Here is a 14,665-nt window from a genome sequence, read left to right on the forward strand (position 1 = left end):
AGTGAGGTTGCATCACTGCCAAATTTGCTCGGCACAGCACAGCTCAATATGCATTATCACAGTATAACCTGGTACTAAAAGCTACATCATAGGGCCATTTTTGACAACATATACTGCGCAAACCTAGACCAAAATATTGAACATCCTACCATAGAATGAACTTGACAGGTACAAGGGCCTACTTCAAACCCTCTCTGGCCTGACTTTTGTTTACCAAAGCTTTCTTGAGCTTGACCTCCTCAATATCGTCCCAATCAGGAAGGGTACTGCATCTCAGGACATACGCTGCAAGGCAAGAACATAATCATCAGCCATTCGTCATTTTGCCACATCAGTTTCTACAGCTATCAATCAATCAATGTTTATTTATATAGCCCCAAATCACAAATGTCTCAAAGGACTGCACAAATCATTACGACTACAACATCCTCGGAAGAACCCACAAAAGGGCAAGGAAAACTCACACCCAGTGGGCAGGGAGAATTCACATCCAGTGGGACGCCAGTGACAATGCTGACTACGAGAAACCTTGGAGAGGACCGAAAGCAATGGATGTGGAGCGGGTCTAACATGATACTGTGAAAGTTCAATCCATAGTGGCTCCAACACAGCCGCGAGAGTTCAGTTCAAGCGGATCCAAGACAGCAGCGAGAGACTCGTCCACAGGAAACCATCTCAAGCGGATCAGCAGCGTAGAGATGTCCCCAACCGATACAGGCGAGCGGTCCATCCTGGGTCTCGACTCTGGACAGCCAGTACTTCATCCATGGTCATCGGACCGGACCCCCTGTGGAGGGGGGGACATAGGAGAAAGAAAAGAAGCGGCAGATCAACTGGTCTAAAAAGGAGGTCTATTTAAAGGCTAGAGTATACAGATGAGTTTTAAGGTGAGACTTAAATGCTTCTACTGTATCAAATCTATGCAATGCAATAACAATAATAATGCAAATCAAATGTAATGCTTTTTAATATCATTTTGTTGCTACTTCAAAAAATGTAATGCCCATGTGCGACTGCATTTAGTTGTTTTTTTTACATCATCAAAAGCTTCCAATGATCTGTATACACACAGTTGCAAGCATTAGACAAGTAAATGAGTTGAAAAGTTGACATGAACTGTTACTATCTAGTGTATTAGAATTGGATTACAAAGCTGTTTCATTGGAGAATGTATTTTTATTGATTTATTTTTGTGGAGTAGCATCTGGTGTTTTGACTGTGTGCGTGGCCGTAGACAATCGCTCATTAAAAGGTTCGACTATCCAAAATATTAAAGGAGAACTGCACTTAAAGCCTCTAAACAAACATCCCATTCTGCATCAGATGATCAATATAATATACCCATTAGCCATTTATTTAGTTGTGTCTGTTTGAAACATGCTGTAAGTATATATATATATATATATATATATATATATATTCTCTGAAATGATGACTTATAACAGCCACAAAGCATTTTTAATCAGGATACAATTTGTTTTCAAATAGTTCAAAGGTTTTATGGAAAAATAAATGAACATCATACTAGGATTGCAAATGATGCATGTGTTTGGAAATGGATGATGGATTTAAACATTTGAGAAAAATACAGAATAATATTGGTAAAAATGCCAATCAAATGCATTTGAAAAAAGCTATAGCAATGAAACATATTGCATTTCTTGTATTTACACCCTCTCTGTTGTTTCAAATGTTTACAGTAAACAGCAAGTATGTATCAAGTGTCCGGCAGCTGAAGGAACTTGTATTCATTTATTGTGGGAATGTTAGAGAATGAAATAGTTGTGGTCTGCTGTGAAAATGGCCTCTTTTGTCCATCCTAGGCTAGCGTAGATCACTTGAGGGAATTGCGTCACAACAGTTGCTAATGTTAGGCAAGTTAGCTCATATGTGTTGAAGTGGAGATGATTGAAATAAACGACTCCGTGTCGGCTCAGCTTCTCCATTATCCTGACATGGTGTCACAGTTAAGGACTACACGCCTACAGTGACCAAAGAATGGAAAAGTTGATGTTTCATTTTGCTTGATTGAAGCAGTGCTTTTGTCGTGTTCCCACCTTACAATACCTCTTGTATGCAGTTCAAAAAAGAAACGACTGTAACCTTCTTAAGTTCATTTTCCTTTACCGTTTGACATATTGACTGTCCGCCATGTCCTACAATCATATTCCCTTTTTTAAATGCCTCATTTAATGCTTTTTTATTGCCCTTTAAAGCCTTCATTTACGCAAAACCATTAATACACACAACCACACTTCAAGTTGATGGACATCAGACTATATTGCTCATCATAACGCTAGTTTGGAGTGGATAACAAATTGTAATGATGTAACATTCAGTTATGCTTCCAGTCTGCTGTAATCGAAAAGGGATCAACATTTCTCATATTGAACTTCTATTTCATTATTGTGACCCAATTTTGGCCTGAAAACACCCTCTGTTTGGGAAAACTTACTAAGGATTCCTTCCACTTTTTTCCGCTTAAGGATGCGCTTTGGTGTTCCTGCAGGTTTGTTTCCAGGGCGTCAAAAAGGGACAGCATTTTGACACGTAGAAAAAAGAGGTCCAAATAAAGGCATACATTTGGGCTCTGCAGCATGTCTCATGGCAGCAAGGCGGAACAATGATATGAATACGCCGCTCTCAGGAAAGAGCTCTTGCTGGCCCGATTGTTGAGGAGGGCCGTCGCTGTATTTGTCTCCAACCAAGTCGCAGAGAGTTTGAAGTACTCTGACTTGGACCGGATCTGAAAGGGAAAAAAGAGCACAAACAATAGCAGAAGGAGAAAATGTGTTCAAAGTTGAAGTCAACAAAACAATGACATCATGAATGCTACTTACCTATTTTCAAGAGGACTTCTTCAATTCCTTCTTTTTCTGCCCACATTTTTTCCATCACATGGCGTCCATGATTTTTCTGCCTGTGGTTGATAACAGATAGTGTCCTCAATAGATGGGTTGCCTGCATCTCTCCTGTCTGGTGCCAGGAAAGCTGCCTTTTTATTCTCAGGTGGATTCAGGTAGCAAGCTATTGTGTACGCCGGGTGAAGGACCATAGGTGTGGACATTTGGTGATGGGCCAGCGGTGTGGGGATGGGAGGGGTGTACAGCCTCCATAGAGTGATCAAACTTGGCTGCTGAGGCCATTGGTTGATGGGCAGGATGCATGGTCTTCGTAGGGAAATGGACCTTTGATGTGGAGACCATATGGCAGGGGTGTCCAAACTTTTTCCACTGAAAAATCAAAGCAAGCGGGGGCCATTTTCATATTTTTGATTTGAAAAACCAATACAATATATGTATCAAAAATATACATTTAGGCCTCCACTCGGTTAGGGTTTTGGTCAAAAAAATATATTAAAAATGTGTCATTATTCAGTATTATTAGTATTGTTTTCATTATTATTCATGTTTTAAATCTCTAGATCAACATTAGGGAAAAAATGGAAAAAACAGAAAATATGCAATATTTTCATCCAATAACTTTTTGAGGTGGAATATTTGAGATGATATAATAATTGAAGCCTTCATTTTGGATTTTGATTCATTATTATTTTTGGAGCAATGACACTTCAAAACAAATCACACTAAAATAATTGGGGATCGAAAAGTGTCCTACTCATTAAAGTGTTAAAAAATAAATCATACATTTTTTTACTGTTTACTGTCGATGCATCAGTGTTGTCGGGTCTCCCACTAATTATCATTCAGAATAGCCAGGAATTGAGATATTGCACAGGCAGCCCATGCATACTGTGCCCTCTGGGCAACAGTAGCAATGAAATGCCCAGTCACCTGGGAGTCTGGCCGCATAGTCGTTATAGCTGTTCAACCAACCTTTTTAAGTTACGGTTGGGTAGTTAACATGGGCGCCGATTGCATCGAACCTCGATAGCAGTTCAGCAAACCATTTTAAGTTACAGTTTTAACAAGTACCAAACGTTGAAACCGTGAGTCAGGATGGTGTGTGGAAAAGCTAAATGCCCGTGTCAGTCTCCCCGATAATAAAATTGTGAAAGCAAACTTTTTGATGAATGCTCTATTAAAATGTGACCTTCAATATTGGTTTTACCACCGACCGGTGATTTTGATATGTTGCCCAGACAGTTAAGTAGACCGTCAATGTTCTATTAATAGCAAAACCCTTGGACTCTGAAAGTTGTAACATGTTGATAAGAGTAGTTGCTGCAAAGAAGGCTTTGTAGAAACAAGAATTTTGGAAAATCCTGGACTTTCCAAAATGGTGTAATAGGTTAAAAAATGTGGAAACATTGTATTGTTGTACCTTTATTTGTAGTTATTCTCCTTTTTTATTAAACATTTAAAAGTAAATGAGGCCATTCCTGAAGGAATTGTGTACGAATGCTCCAATGCTGGGAGACTGACACAGGCATTTTGCTTTTACACATACCATTCTGACCCACGGTTTCAACACTTGGTACTTCTTAAAACCGTAACTTAAAAGGGTTGGCTAAACAGCTACTAAGGTACGAGGCAATTGGCACCCATGTTAACTACCCAACCGTAACTTAAAAAGGTTGGTTGAACAGCTATAAGGACTACGCAGCCAGTCTGCGGCCGGGCAGACCTTCGCTGCTGTTGCCCGGAGGGCACAGCATGCATGGGCTGCCCGGCGGCCGGGCAGACCTTCGCTGCTGTTGCCCGGAGGGCACAGCATGCATGGGCTGCCCGGCGGCCGGGCAGACCTTCGCTGCTGTTGCCCGGAGGGCACAGCATGCATGGGCTGCCCGGCGGCCGGGCAGACCTTCGCTGCTGTTGCCCGGGATCTTTCTGCTTTTCTGTCCACATACTTAAAGGACCTTGTTTTGCGTGTAATCCCCCTATCTTATTGCATCTGCTCATGCTGCCACGCACGCACACACACACGCACACGCACACACGCACGCACACACACACACACACACACACACACAGCTTTTTATATCATTTCTGTTTGGAACAGAAATGATATATTTAGTAAGTAAAAAGAAAACACAAGGAGCCCGGGCAGCCCATGCATGCTGTTGCCCGGGCTCCTTGTGTTTTCTTTCTACTTACTAAATATATCATTTCTGTTCCAAACAGCATCACTGATGTCAACGGCAACATTTGATGATCATTTGAAAAATTTAAAATCCTGCGCTATAGGCATCTTTGGCAGGAGGTGTCTTCTGCCAAGGCATTTACTCTCCTGAAGGAATAAATAAAGCAGTATCTAATCTAAATTTATTGATGTCTTGGACAATTTTTCAATCGGTGGAGAATTGTTGAAGTAATAACATGTTGAAATGACAAATTGTAATACGGAATTTCGGGAAAACAGAGAATTTTTCCACTTCTTATGCAGAAGAAAGCTTCGACGGTGGAACAGTTAAAACGCGTTGAAAAATGTGGAAGGAGTAGTCGCCAGAAAAAGCTATAGCACAAGTATTGTGCGGCTGAATCAAGTTCGTTTTTGGGAATTTTTGCGTAAGGCCCCCCCCTTACGACATTCTCGAGAATTTCTTTTTTCCAAAATTATGCATTTTCTGCCCTTTTTGGGTTTTATCGGCACTTCTGAAGAGGTTTTGAGACATTTCCTACAACTATAGCACAAGTATTGTGCGGCTGAAGCAAGTCCGTTTTTGGGGATTTTTGCGGAAGGCCCCCACCCCCCCCCCCCCCCCCTTACGACATTTTCGTGAAATAAAGTTTTCTAAAAATATGCATTTTCTGCCCTTTTTGGGTTTTGTCGGCACTTCTGAAGAAGTTTTGAGACATTTCCTACAACTATAGAACAAGTATTGTGCTGCTGAAGAAAGTTCGTTTTTGGGAATTTTTGCGTAAGGCCCCCCCTTACGACATTTTCGAGAAATTTTTTTTTCCAAAAATATGCATTTTCCGCCCTTTTTGGGTTTTGTCAGCACTTCTGAAGAGGTTTTGAAACATTTCCTACAACTATGACACCAGTATTGTGCGGCTGAAGAAAGTTCGTTTTTGGGAATTTTTGCGTAAGGCCCCCCCTTACGACATTTTCGAGAATTTTTTTTTCCCAAAAATATGCATTTTCCGCCCTTTTTGGGTTTTGTCAGCACTTCTGAAGAGGTTTTGAAACATTTCCTACAACTATAGCACAAGTATTGTGCGGCTGAAGAAAGTTCGAAGGTGGAATGGTTTGAATAGGTTAAAACTTCGAAATTTTGTATTGTTGTTTCTTTTTTTGTCGTTATTTTATTTTTTATTAAACATTAAAAACTAGATGAGGCAATTCCTGAAGGAATTGTGTGTGATTGCTCCAATGCTGATGATGAACTGAAATACCGGAATTATTTTAGCATTGTTTAACTCAAGTACACAATTCATGAAGAGTCTGAAAATTTTGAAGTTGGAACAGTTGGAATCAGACGGAATAAGTGGAACTTTGAAGGATGTCCCATTGATTTCAATAAGAATTTCCCCAAAACTTAGTCCATGAGTGCTGTGCCTATTAGCAACATTAGCAATGACCTGCTAGTCCTTATACTTGTTCAACCAACACTTTTAAGTTACGGTTTGGTAGTTAACATGGACTACGATTGAAACCGTGATTCAGGATGGTGTGTGGAAAAGTTAAATTCCTGTGTCAAATGTCCAGACCACAAACAACAAGATTAAATAAATGTCTGTTGAAAAGTAATACTGAATTTGTCATTTGACTGGGGGCTCTGTTTGATTGATTTGTCGAGAAGTCTTTGACAGTAAAGAAGACTGCCTATGTCCAGTGTAGATTAAAGTCTTGACATTACCTGACCTGTGTGATTGTTAGTGATGGGTTGATGAGGCGTTGCACAGCCTTTTGACACATTTATAAACTGTATTGATCCTGTGTCACTAAATACTGACATCTGCTGGACATTAAAATTCCCTACAGGAAATCTATGGACCAACTCAACTGACACTGATTTTATGACCTAGTATATCCAATAATATAAACCAAGTCATTGAATCTCATTTAGGATTATTTCATAACAAAACTGTAGTAGTTAACATAAAAACTATAGTAGTTAATAACATAAAATTGTTGTAGTTAACATAAAAACGATAGTAATTAACATAAGAAACGATAGTAGTTAACATAAAACTATAGTAAACATAAAAACTATAGGAGTTAACTTCAAAAGTCTAGTAGTTAATAACAAAACTATAGTAGTTAACATAAAACTATTATTTCACACAAAACTATAGTAGTTAACAAAAACTATCATAGTTAGCATAACTAATAGTTAATAACAAAACTATAGTAATTAATAACATACTGTCAAGCTATAGTAGTTAATAACATAAAATGTACAATAGTTAACATAAAACTATAGTAGTTAAAAACAAAACTATACAATATTAGTTGATATAAAACGATAGTAGTTAACATAAAAACGATAGTAGTTAACATAAAAAATTTAATAGTTAACATAAAAACTATAGGAGTTAACTTAAAAACTCTAGTAGTTAATAACAAAACTATAATAGTTAAAATAAAAACTATAGTAGTTAATAACATAAAATTGTTGTAGTTAACATAAAAACGATAGTAGGTAACATAAAAACTATAGTAGTTAATAACATAAAATTGTTGTAGTTAACATCGAAACGATAGTAATTAACATAAAAACGATAGTAGTTAACATAAAACTATAGTAAACATAAAAACTATAGGAGTTAACTTCAAATGTCTAGTAGTTAATAACAAAACTATAGTAGTTAACATAAAACTATATTATTTCACACAAAACTATAGTAGTTAACAAAAACTATCATAGTTAGCAAAACTAATAGTTAATAACAAAACTATAGTAAATAATAACATACTGTCAAGCTATAGTAGTTAATAACATAAAATGTATAATAGTTAACATAAAACTATAGTAGTTAAAAACAAAACTATACAATAGTAGTTGATATAAAAACGATAGTAGTTAACAAAAACGATAGTAGTTAAAATAAAAAAAATGTAATAGTTAACATAAAAACTATAGGAGTTAACTTAAAAAGTCTAGTAGTTAATAACAAAACTATAGTAGCTAACATAAAAACTATAGTAGTTAATATAAAATGTAAAATAGTTAACATAAAACTATAGTAGTTCAAAACAAAACTATACAATAGTAGTTGATATAAAAACGATAGTAGTTAACATAAAAACGATAGTAGTTAACATAAAAAATTTAATAGTTAACATAAAAACTATAGGAGTTAACTTAAAAAGTCTAGTAGTTAATAACAAACCTATAGTACTTAACATAAAAACTATAGTAGTTAATAACATAAAATTGTTGTAGTTAACATAAAAACGATAGTAATTAACACAAAAAACGATAGTAGTTAACATAAAACTATAGTAAACATAAAAACTTGTAGGAGTTAACTCAAAAAATATTTTAGTTAATAACAAAACTGTAGTAGTTAACATAAAACTATATTATTTCACATAAAACTATAGTAGTTAACAAAAACTATAGTAGTTAACATAAAAACAATAGTAGTTGAAAACAAAATTTTAGTAGTTAAAACTATAGCAGTTAACATAAAAACTATAACAATTAATACAACTAGAGTAGTTAATAACAAAACTGTAGTAGTTAACATAAAACTACAGTAGTTATTAACATAAAAACTATAGTAGTAAACATAAATCTATAGTAGTTAACATAAAAACTATAGTAGTTAATAACAAAAATTATAGTAGTTAATCACATAAAAACTATAGTAGTTAACATAAAACTACAGTAGTTATTAACATAAAAACTATAGTAGTAAACATAAATCTATAGTAGTTAACATAAAAACTATAGTAGTTAATAACATAAAAACTATAGTAGTTAATAACAAAAAACTATAGTAGTTAACATAAAGCTATTGCAATTAATAACATAAAGCTATAGTAGTTAATAACCAGAGGTGGGTAGAGGAGCCAGAAATTGTACTCAAGTAAGAGTACTGTTACTTTACAGATGTATTACTCAAGTAAAAGTAAGGAGTAGTCACCCAAATATTTACTTGAGTAAAAGTAAAAAGTATGTTGTGAAAAAACTACTCAAGTACTGAGTAACTGATGAGTAACCTGTTCCTTTAATGATGACGGCAACAAGTAATGCACAAAAACCTAAAAATAGCAATAAGCAAATTCAGAGCCAGGAATATCTCTTAAGCAACTAAAACAATGATATATATTAAATAATAGTACATGAAAATAAGGCACAATAAATTAACATTGATTGAGACTTTTATTATTAGATAGCACAGTACAGTACATATTTTGTACAATTGAGCACTAAATGGTAACACCCCAATAAGTTTTTCAAGGTGTTTAAGTCGGGTCATGTGACCGCCTGGCTCTGTTTGATTGGTCCAAGGTCACCAGTGACTGCATGTGATTGGTGAAACGCTGGCATGTGTAGATTCTACTTGGAAAAACCAAAACAAACATTAACAGATCCATTCCAAAAAAGTAGCGAGTAGCGAGCTGAATGTAGATAAATGGATTGGAGTAAAAGTAGCCTTTCTTCTCTATAAATATACTCAAGTAAAAGTAAAAGTATGTTGGTAGAAGTACAATGGATCCCAAAAGTTACTCAAGTAGATGTAACGGAGTAAATGTAGCGCGTTACTACCCACCTCTGATTATATTAGACTACAATTATTTAACATCAGATATTCCACTCAGAAATATTTATGGAGGAATATTTTGTGTGTTTTCCCTTGAACAAAAAGTTGTTTTAATGACAAAAAATACAATCGAATGAAAATCTATAATTAACTAACTATAATTACATCTGAAGTTGATTTAGATGTGTGTATTTTATATATATATATAAAATAGAATGGACTTTGTCATTTTATTTGCATATAAAGAGATGAAGGACTCCAACATAAGGTACAGTAGTGAGAACAAATATGGGCAGAAGAGGTAATAAAGGAAGAACTAACAATTGAAATAAACAGACTACTATCCAATCAAAATAATGAGCAATCCTGTACAATATACAACATTTTATAGGAATACAAAATACTGTACAATACACAGAACAAGACAAGAGTACCCAAGTAATAAATAACAATCATTGTCGGACATATTGCACTGGAAAGGTAGTATTGTAGGATATTGGATAGGGCTGATTTATTATTATTATTATTATAAGTTAGAGTTCAACATGGTGACAGCTCTGGGAAATAAGCTGTTTCTTCTGCCTCTGATGCACCTGCCCCATGGTAGCAGGTGGAAGCCATACATCCATATATATATACATACATATGTATATATGGATGCATATATGTATATACTGTATATGTATATGTATGCATATATATACACATGTATATATACACACATATATATATATATATATATGTATATATATATATATATATATATATATACATATACATACATACATACACACGCATATATATATATATATATATATATATATATATATATATATATATATATATATATATGAAGATGATTTGTAGCTGGTTCACTAAAATGATTTGGGATTCAAATGAAATATTCCATTTTGAATATATTGGAGGAACATTTTGCATATTTTCGTATGTTTCCTGTAAAATGAATTACTAATTAAATATTCCCCTCAAGGTGATATATATATTGCATATTTCTTCCATGAACAAAACATAAAAGGCATAAAGCAAAAATATTAAAACCTTATATTGACGGAGCCAACGTTAGATAAGAATTTAAGCATTAAAAAAACACTTTAATGACTGAGACACCTTTGGGTCCTCGGGGCAAAACTTGAGGGAAGCCTTGAAGCTTACAAAAAAAAATAATAATAATAAATAAAAAACATTGGTTTTGAAAATGAAAAAGTTTGAGATGCTTTGATTTCTAAAAAGGTTTAGAGAGCCCTAGTTTAAGTTCCTGTTTCTATGAGCCAACATTTGACTTCCTGGCATAAACAACACATGACTACTGCTGTTATTAGCATCATTATTAATATTATTATCATGATCTATTTCATTCTTTTCTCCCTTCCTTGCACACAAACTGTAGCATCATGTGTGCACACTTCCTGCTCGCACTCTAAATGTTGTTTTACACTTAAGCAGACACCCGCCGGATCATTAGTCTGATTAGCAACAAATAAACTCACAGCCACAACAACCAATTGACTTGTGCTGCACACACACACACACACACACACACACACACACACACACACACACACACACACACACACACACACACACACACACACACACACTAGCATCTCTGAAGAGAAAAGTTTGCAAGATTGAGGAGAAAAATTTTCAGGTTGCAAATATTGACAATCCATAAACTTGCATAGGAGGAATGCATTTATCAATATAATATATATATATAATTTGTAATATTGTTTGATTAAGTTACTTTTGTTTTTTATGCATTTTGGGGAATTGATTTATTTTAATATAATAAATAATTACATCTTGCATATTATTGGCATGTAAACAAAGATTTGTTTAAAAAAAAGAGAAAAGAAACCAATTGGGCAGATTTTGCCTCACATTTAGGATGATTGCATTTCATGTTGTGAGAAGACAATATCGTGACAAATTGTACACATTTGTCTAATTCCTTCTCCTGGGATAATAACAGTTCATTATCTGTATGCAGCAACACACACAAAAACACACAAAAACACACAAACCATTACACAGCTTTCACATTATATGGAAGAAAAAAAAACACAAAAAAAAAATTAAAGTACCAATGATTGTCACACACACACACACACACACACACACACACACACACACACACACACACACACACACACACACACACACACACACACACACACACACACACACACACACAGGAGGTGTGGCGAAATTATTATTAATTATTTAAAAAAATAATTATATAATGGAACCATTGAAATAAGCTTAGATTATATTAAATTAATCAAATAGTTAAATCAATCATAAATAATTATTTGAATCATTAAATAATTTGATTCACTAAATTAAATATTAGATCATTGAATCAATACTTAAATGAATCAATAAATAATCAAAGTTTTCATTAAACAAGTATTTGAATCATAAATTAAATATTAATACTTAAATAATTAAATATTGATACTTAAATAATTAATATTAATAATATTTAATACTTACTTAAATCATTAAAATAAGTGATTAAATTGTGAAATTAAATTAAATACATAACGCATTAAAATAATCATTATTTGATCATTAAATTAAATGTAAAAATGTAATGTAATCATTACTTGAATCATTAAATGATTAATTATCCAAATCATAATAAATAAATGAAATCGTGAAATATGCTTCAATTTCTAATTTAATCAAAGAGTTAAAGCATGTTTGAATCATTAAATAATTTGACTCATTAAATTAAATATGACATCATTGAATCAATACTTAATTTGATCAATAAATAATTAAATTAAACAATTTGAATCATTAAATTAAATATTACACCATTAAAAAAATTAAATAATTAATTAAATTGTGAAAATACATATCACATTAAATTAATCATTATTTGTATCATTAAATATTAAAACCATAATTTAATCATTACTTCAACCATTAAATAATTAAATCAATAATTTCTTAAATCATTACATAAATAAATCATTAAATTGTAATTCATAATTAAATAAATTAATGTTTCCTATGATACAATTTATTTAATAACAATAATTAATGACACATTTAACTCATTATTTAAATGTGTTCAGATTTATTCAACATTTAGATTATTTTGTCTCTTCTTTTGCAGTTTTTCAGCCATGAATATTATTCCTTTAAGACTAGTTGTCCTTCTTCTTGTCTCCGAGACATCTTTCATTGCATGTCACTCATTTAAACGGGTGTACTGTCGCTTTAAGACAAGTCACCTCTTTCACAGTTTGCACTCACCTCAGGTATGACGTCACTTCTAGTCCTTCTTCCTGTTGGAAGTGCTGCCTCAAACATGTCCTCATCTTCTTCTTCTTGTTGGAAGTGCTGCCTCAAACATGTCCTCATCTTCTTCTTGTTGGAAGTGCTGCCTCAAACATGTCCTCATCTTCTTCTTCTTGTTGGAAGTGCTACCTCAAACATGTCCTCATCTTCTTCTTGTTGGAAGTGCTGCCTCAAACATGTCCTCATCTTCTTCTTGTTGGAAGTGCTGCCTCAAACATGTCCTCATCTTCTTCTTGTTGGAAGTGCTGCCTCAAACATGTCCTCATCTTCTTCTTGTTGGAAGTGCTGCCTCAAACATGTCCTCATCTTCTTCTTCTTGTTGGAAGTGCTGCCTCAAACATGTCCTCATCTTCTTCTTGTTGGAAGTGCTGCCTCAAACATGTCCTCATCTTCTTCTTCTTGTTGGAAGTGCTGCCTCAAACATGTCCTCATCTTCTTCTTCTTGTTGGAAGTGCTGCCTCAAACATGTCCTCATCTTCTTCTTGTTGGAAGTGCTGCCTCAAACATGTCCTCATCTTCTTCTTGTTGGAAGTGCTGCCTCAAACATGTCCTCATCTTCTTCTTGTTGGAAGTGCTGCCTCAAACATGTCCTCATCTTCTTCTTGTTGGAAGTGCTGCCTCAAACATGTCCTCATCTTCTTCTTCTTGTTGGAAGTGCTGCCTCAAACATGTCCTCATCTTCTTCTTGTTGGAAGTGCTGCCTCAAACATGTCCTCATCTTCTTCTTCTTGTTGGAAGTGCTGCCTCAAACATGTCCTCATCTTCTTCTTCTTGTTGGAAGTGCTGCCTCAAACATGTCCTCATCTTCTTCTTCTTGTTGGAAGTGCTGCCTCAAACATGTCCTCATCTTCTTCTTCTTGTTGGAAGTGCTGCCTCAAACATGTCCTCATCTTCTTCTTCTTGTTGGAAGTGCTGCCTCAAACATGTCCTCATCTTCTTCTTCTTGTTGGAAGTGCTGCCTCAAACATGTCCTCATCTTCTTCTTGTTGGAAGTGCTGCCTCAAACATGTCCTCATCTTCTTCTTGTTGGAAGTGCTGCCTCAAACATGTCCTCATCTTCTTCTTCTTGTTGGAAGTGCTGCCTCAAACATGTCCTCATCTTCTTCTTGTTGGAAGTGCTGCCTCAAACATGTCCTCATCTTCTTCTTGTTGGAAGTGCTGCCTCAAACATGTCCTCATCTTCTTCTTCTTGTTGGAAGTGCTGCCTCAAACATGTCCTCATCTTCTTCTTCTTGTTGGAAGTGCTGCCTCAAACATGTCCTCATCTTCTCCTTCTTGTTGGAAGTGCTGCCTCAAACATGTCCTCATCTTCTTCTTGTTGGAAGTGCTGCCTCAAACATGTCCTCATCTTCTTCTTGTTGGAAGTGCTGCCTCAAACATGTCCTCATCTTCTTCTTGTTGGAAGTGCTGCCTCAAACATGTCCTCATCTTCTTCTTCTTGTTGGAAGTGCTGCCTCAAACATGTCCTCATCTTCTTCTTGTTGGAAGTGCTGCCTCAAACATGTCCTCATCTTCTTCTTCTTGTTGGAAGTGCTGCCTCAAACATGTCCTCATCTTCTTCTTCTTGTTGGAAGTGCTGCCTCAAACATGTCCTCATCTTCTTCTTCTTGTTGGAAGTGCTGCCTCAAACATGTCCTCATCTTCTTCTTCTTGTTGGAAGTGCTGCCTCAAACATGTCCTCATCTTCTTCTTCTTGTTGGAAGTGCTGCCTC

At 34.9% G+C, this 14,665-nt stretch overlaps 1 long non-coding RNA gene across 1 annotated transcript; it reads right to left on the reverse strand.

Moving 5' to 3' along the window:
- Window positions 1–1,889: 1,889 nt before the first annotated feature.
- Window positions 1,890–12,933, reverse strand: LOC133540211 (uncharacterized). Its single transcript, XR_009803586.1, has 3 exons — window positions 12,909–12,933; window positions 2,841–3,233; window positions 1,890–2,746 (listed from the first exon to the last, which is right to left on the reverse strand). It is a non-coding gene; the product is annotated as an uncharacterized LOC133540211 (long non-coding RNA).
- Between the last annotated feature and the right edge of the window lie 1,732 nt (window positions 12,934–14,665).

This window comes from Nerophis ophidion, linkage group LG21 (assembly GCF_033978795.1).
Source record: "Nerophis ophidion isolate RoL-2023_Sa linkage group LG21, RoL_Noph_v1.0, whole genome shotgun sequence".
In the NCBI taxonomy this organism is placed as follows: Eukaryota; Metazoa; Chordata; class Actinopteri; order Syngnathiformes; family Syngnathidae; genus Nerophis; species Nerophis ophidion.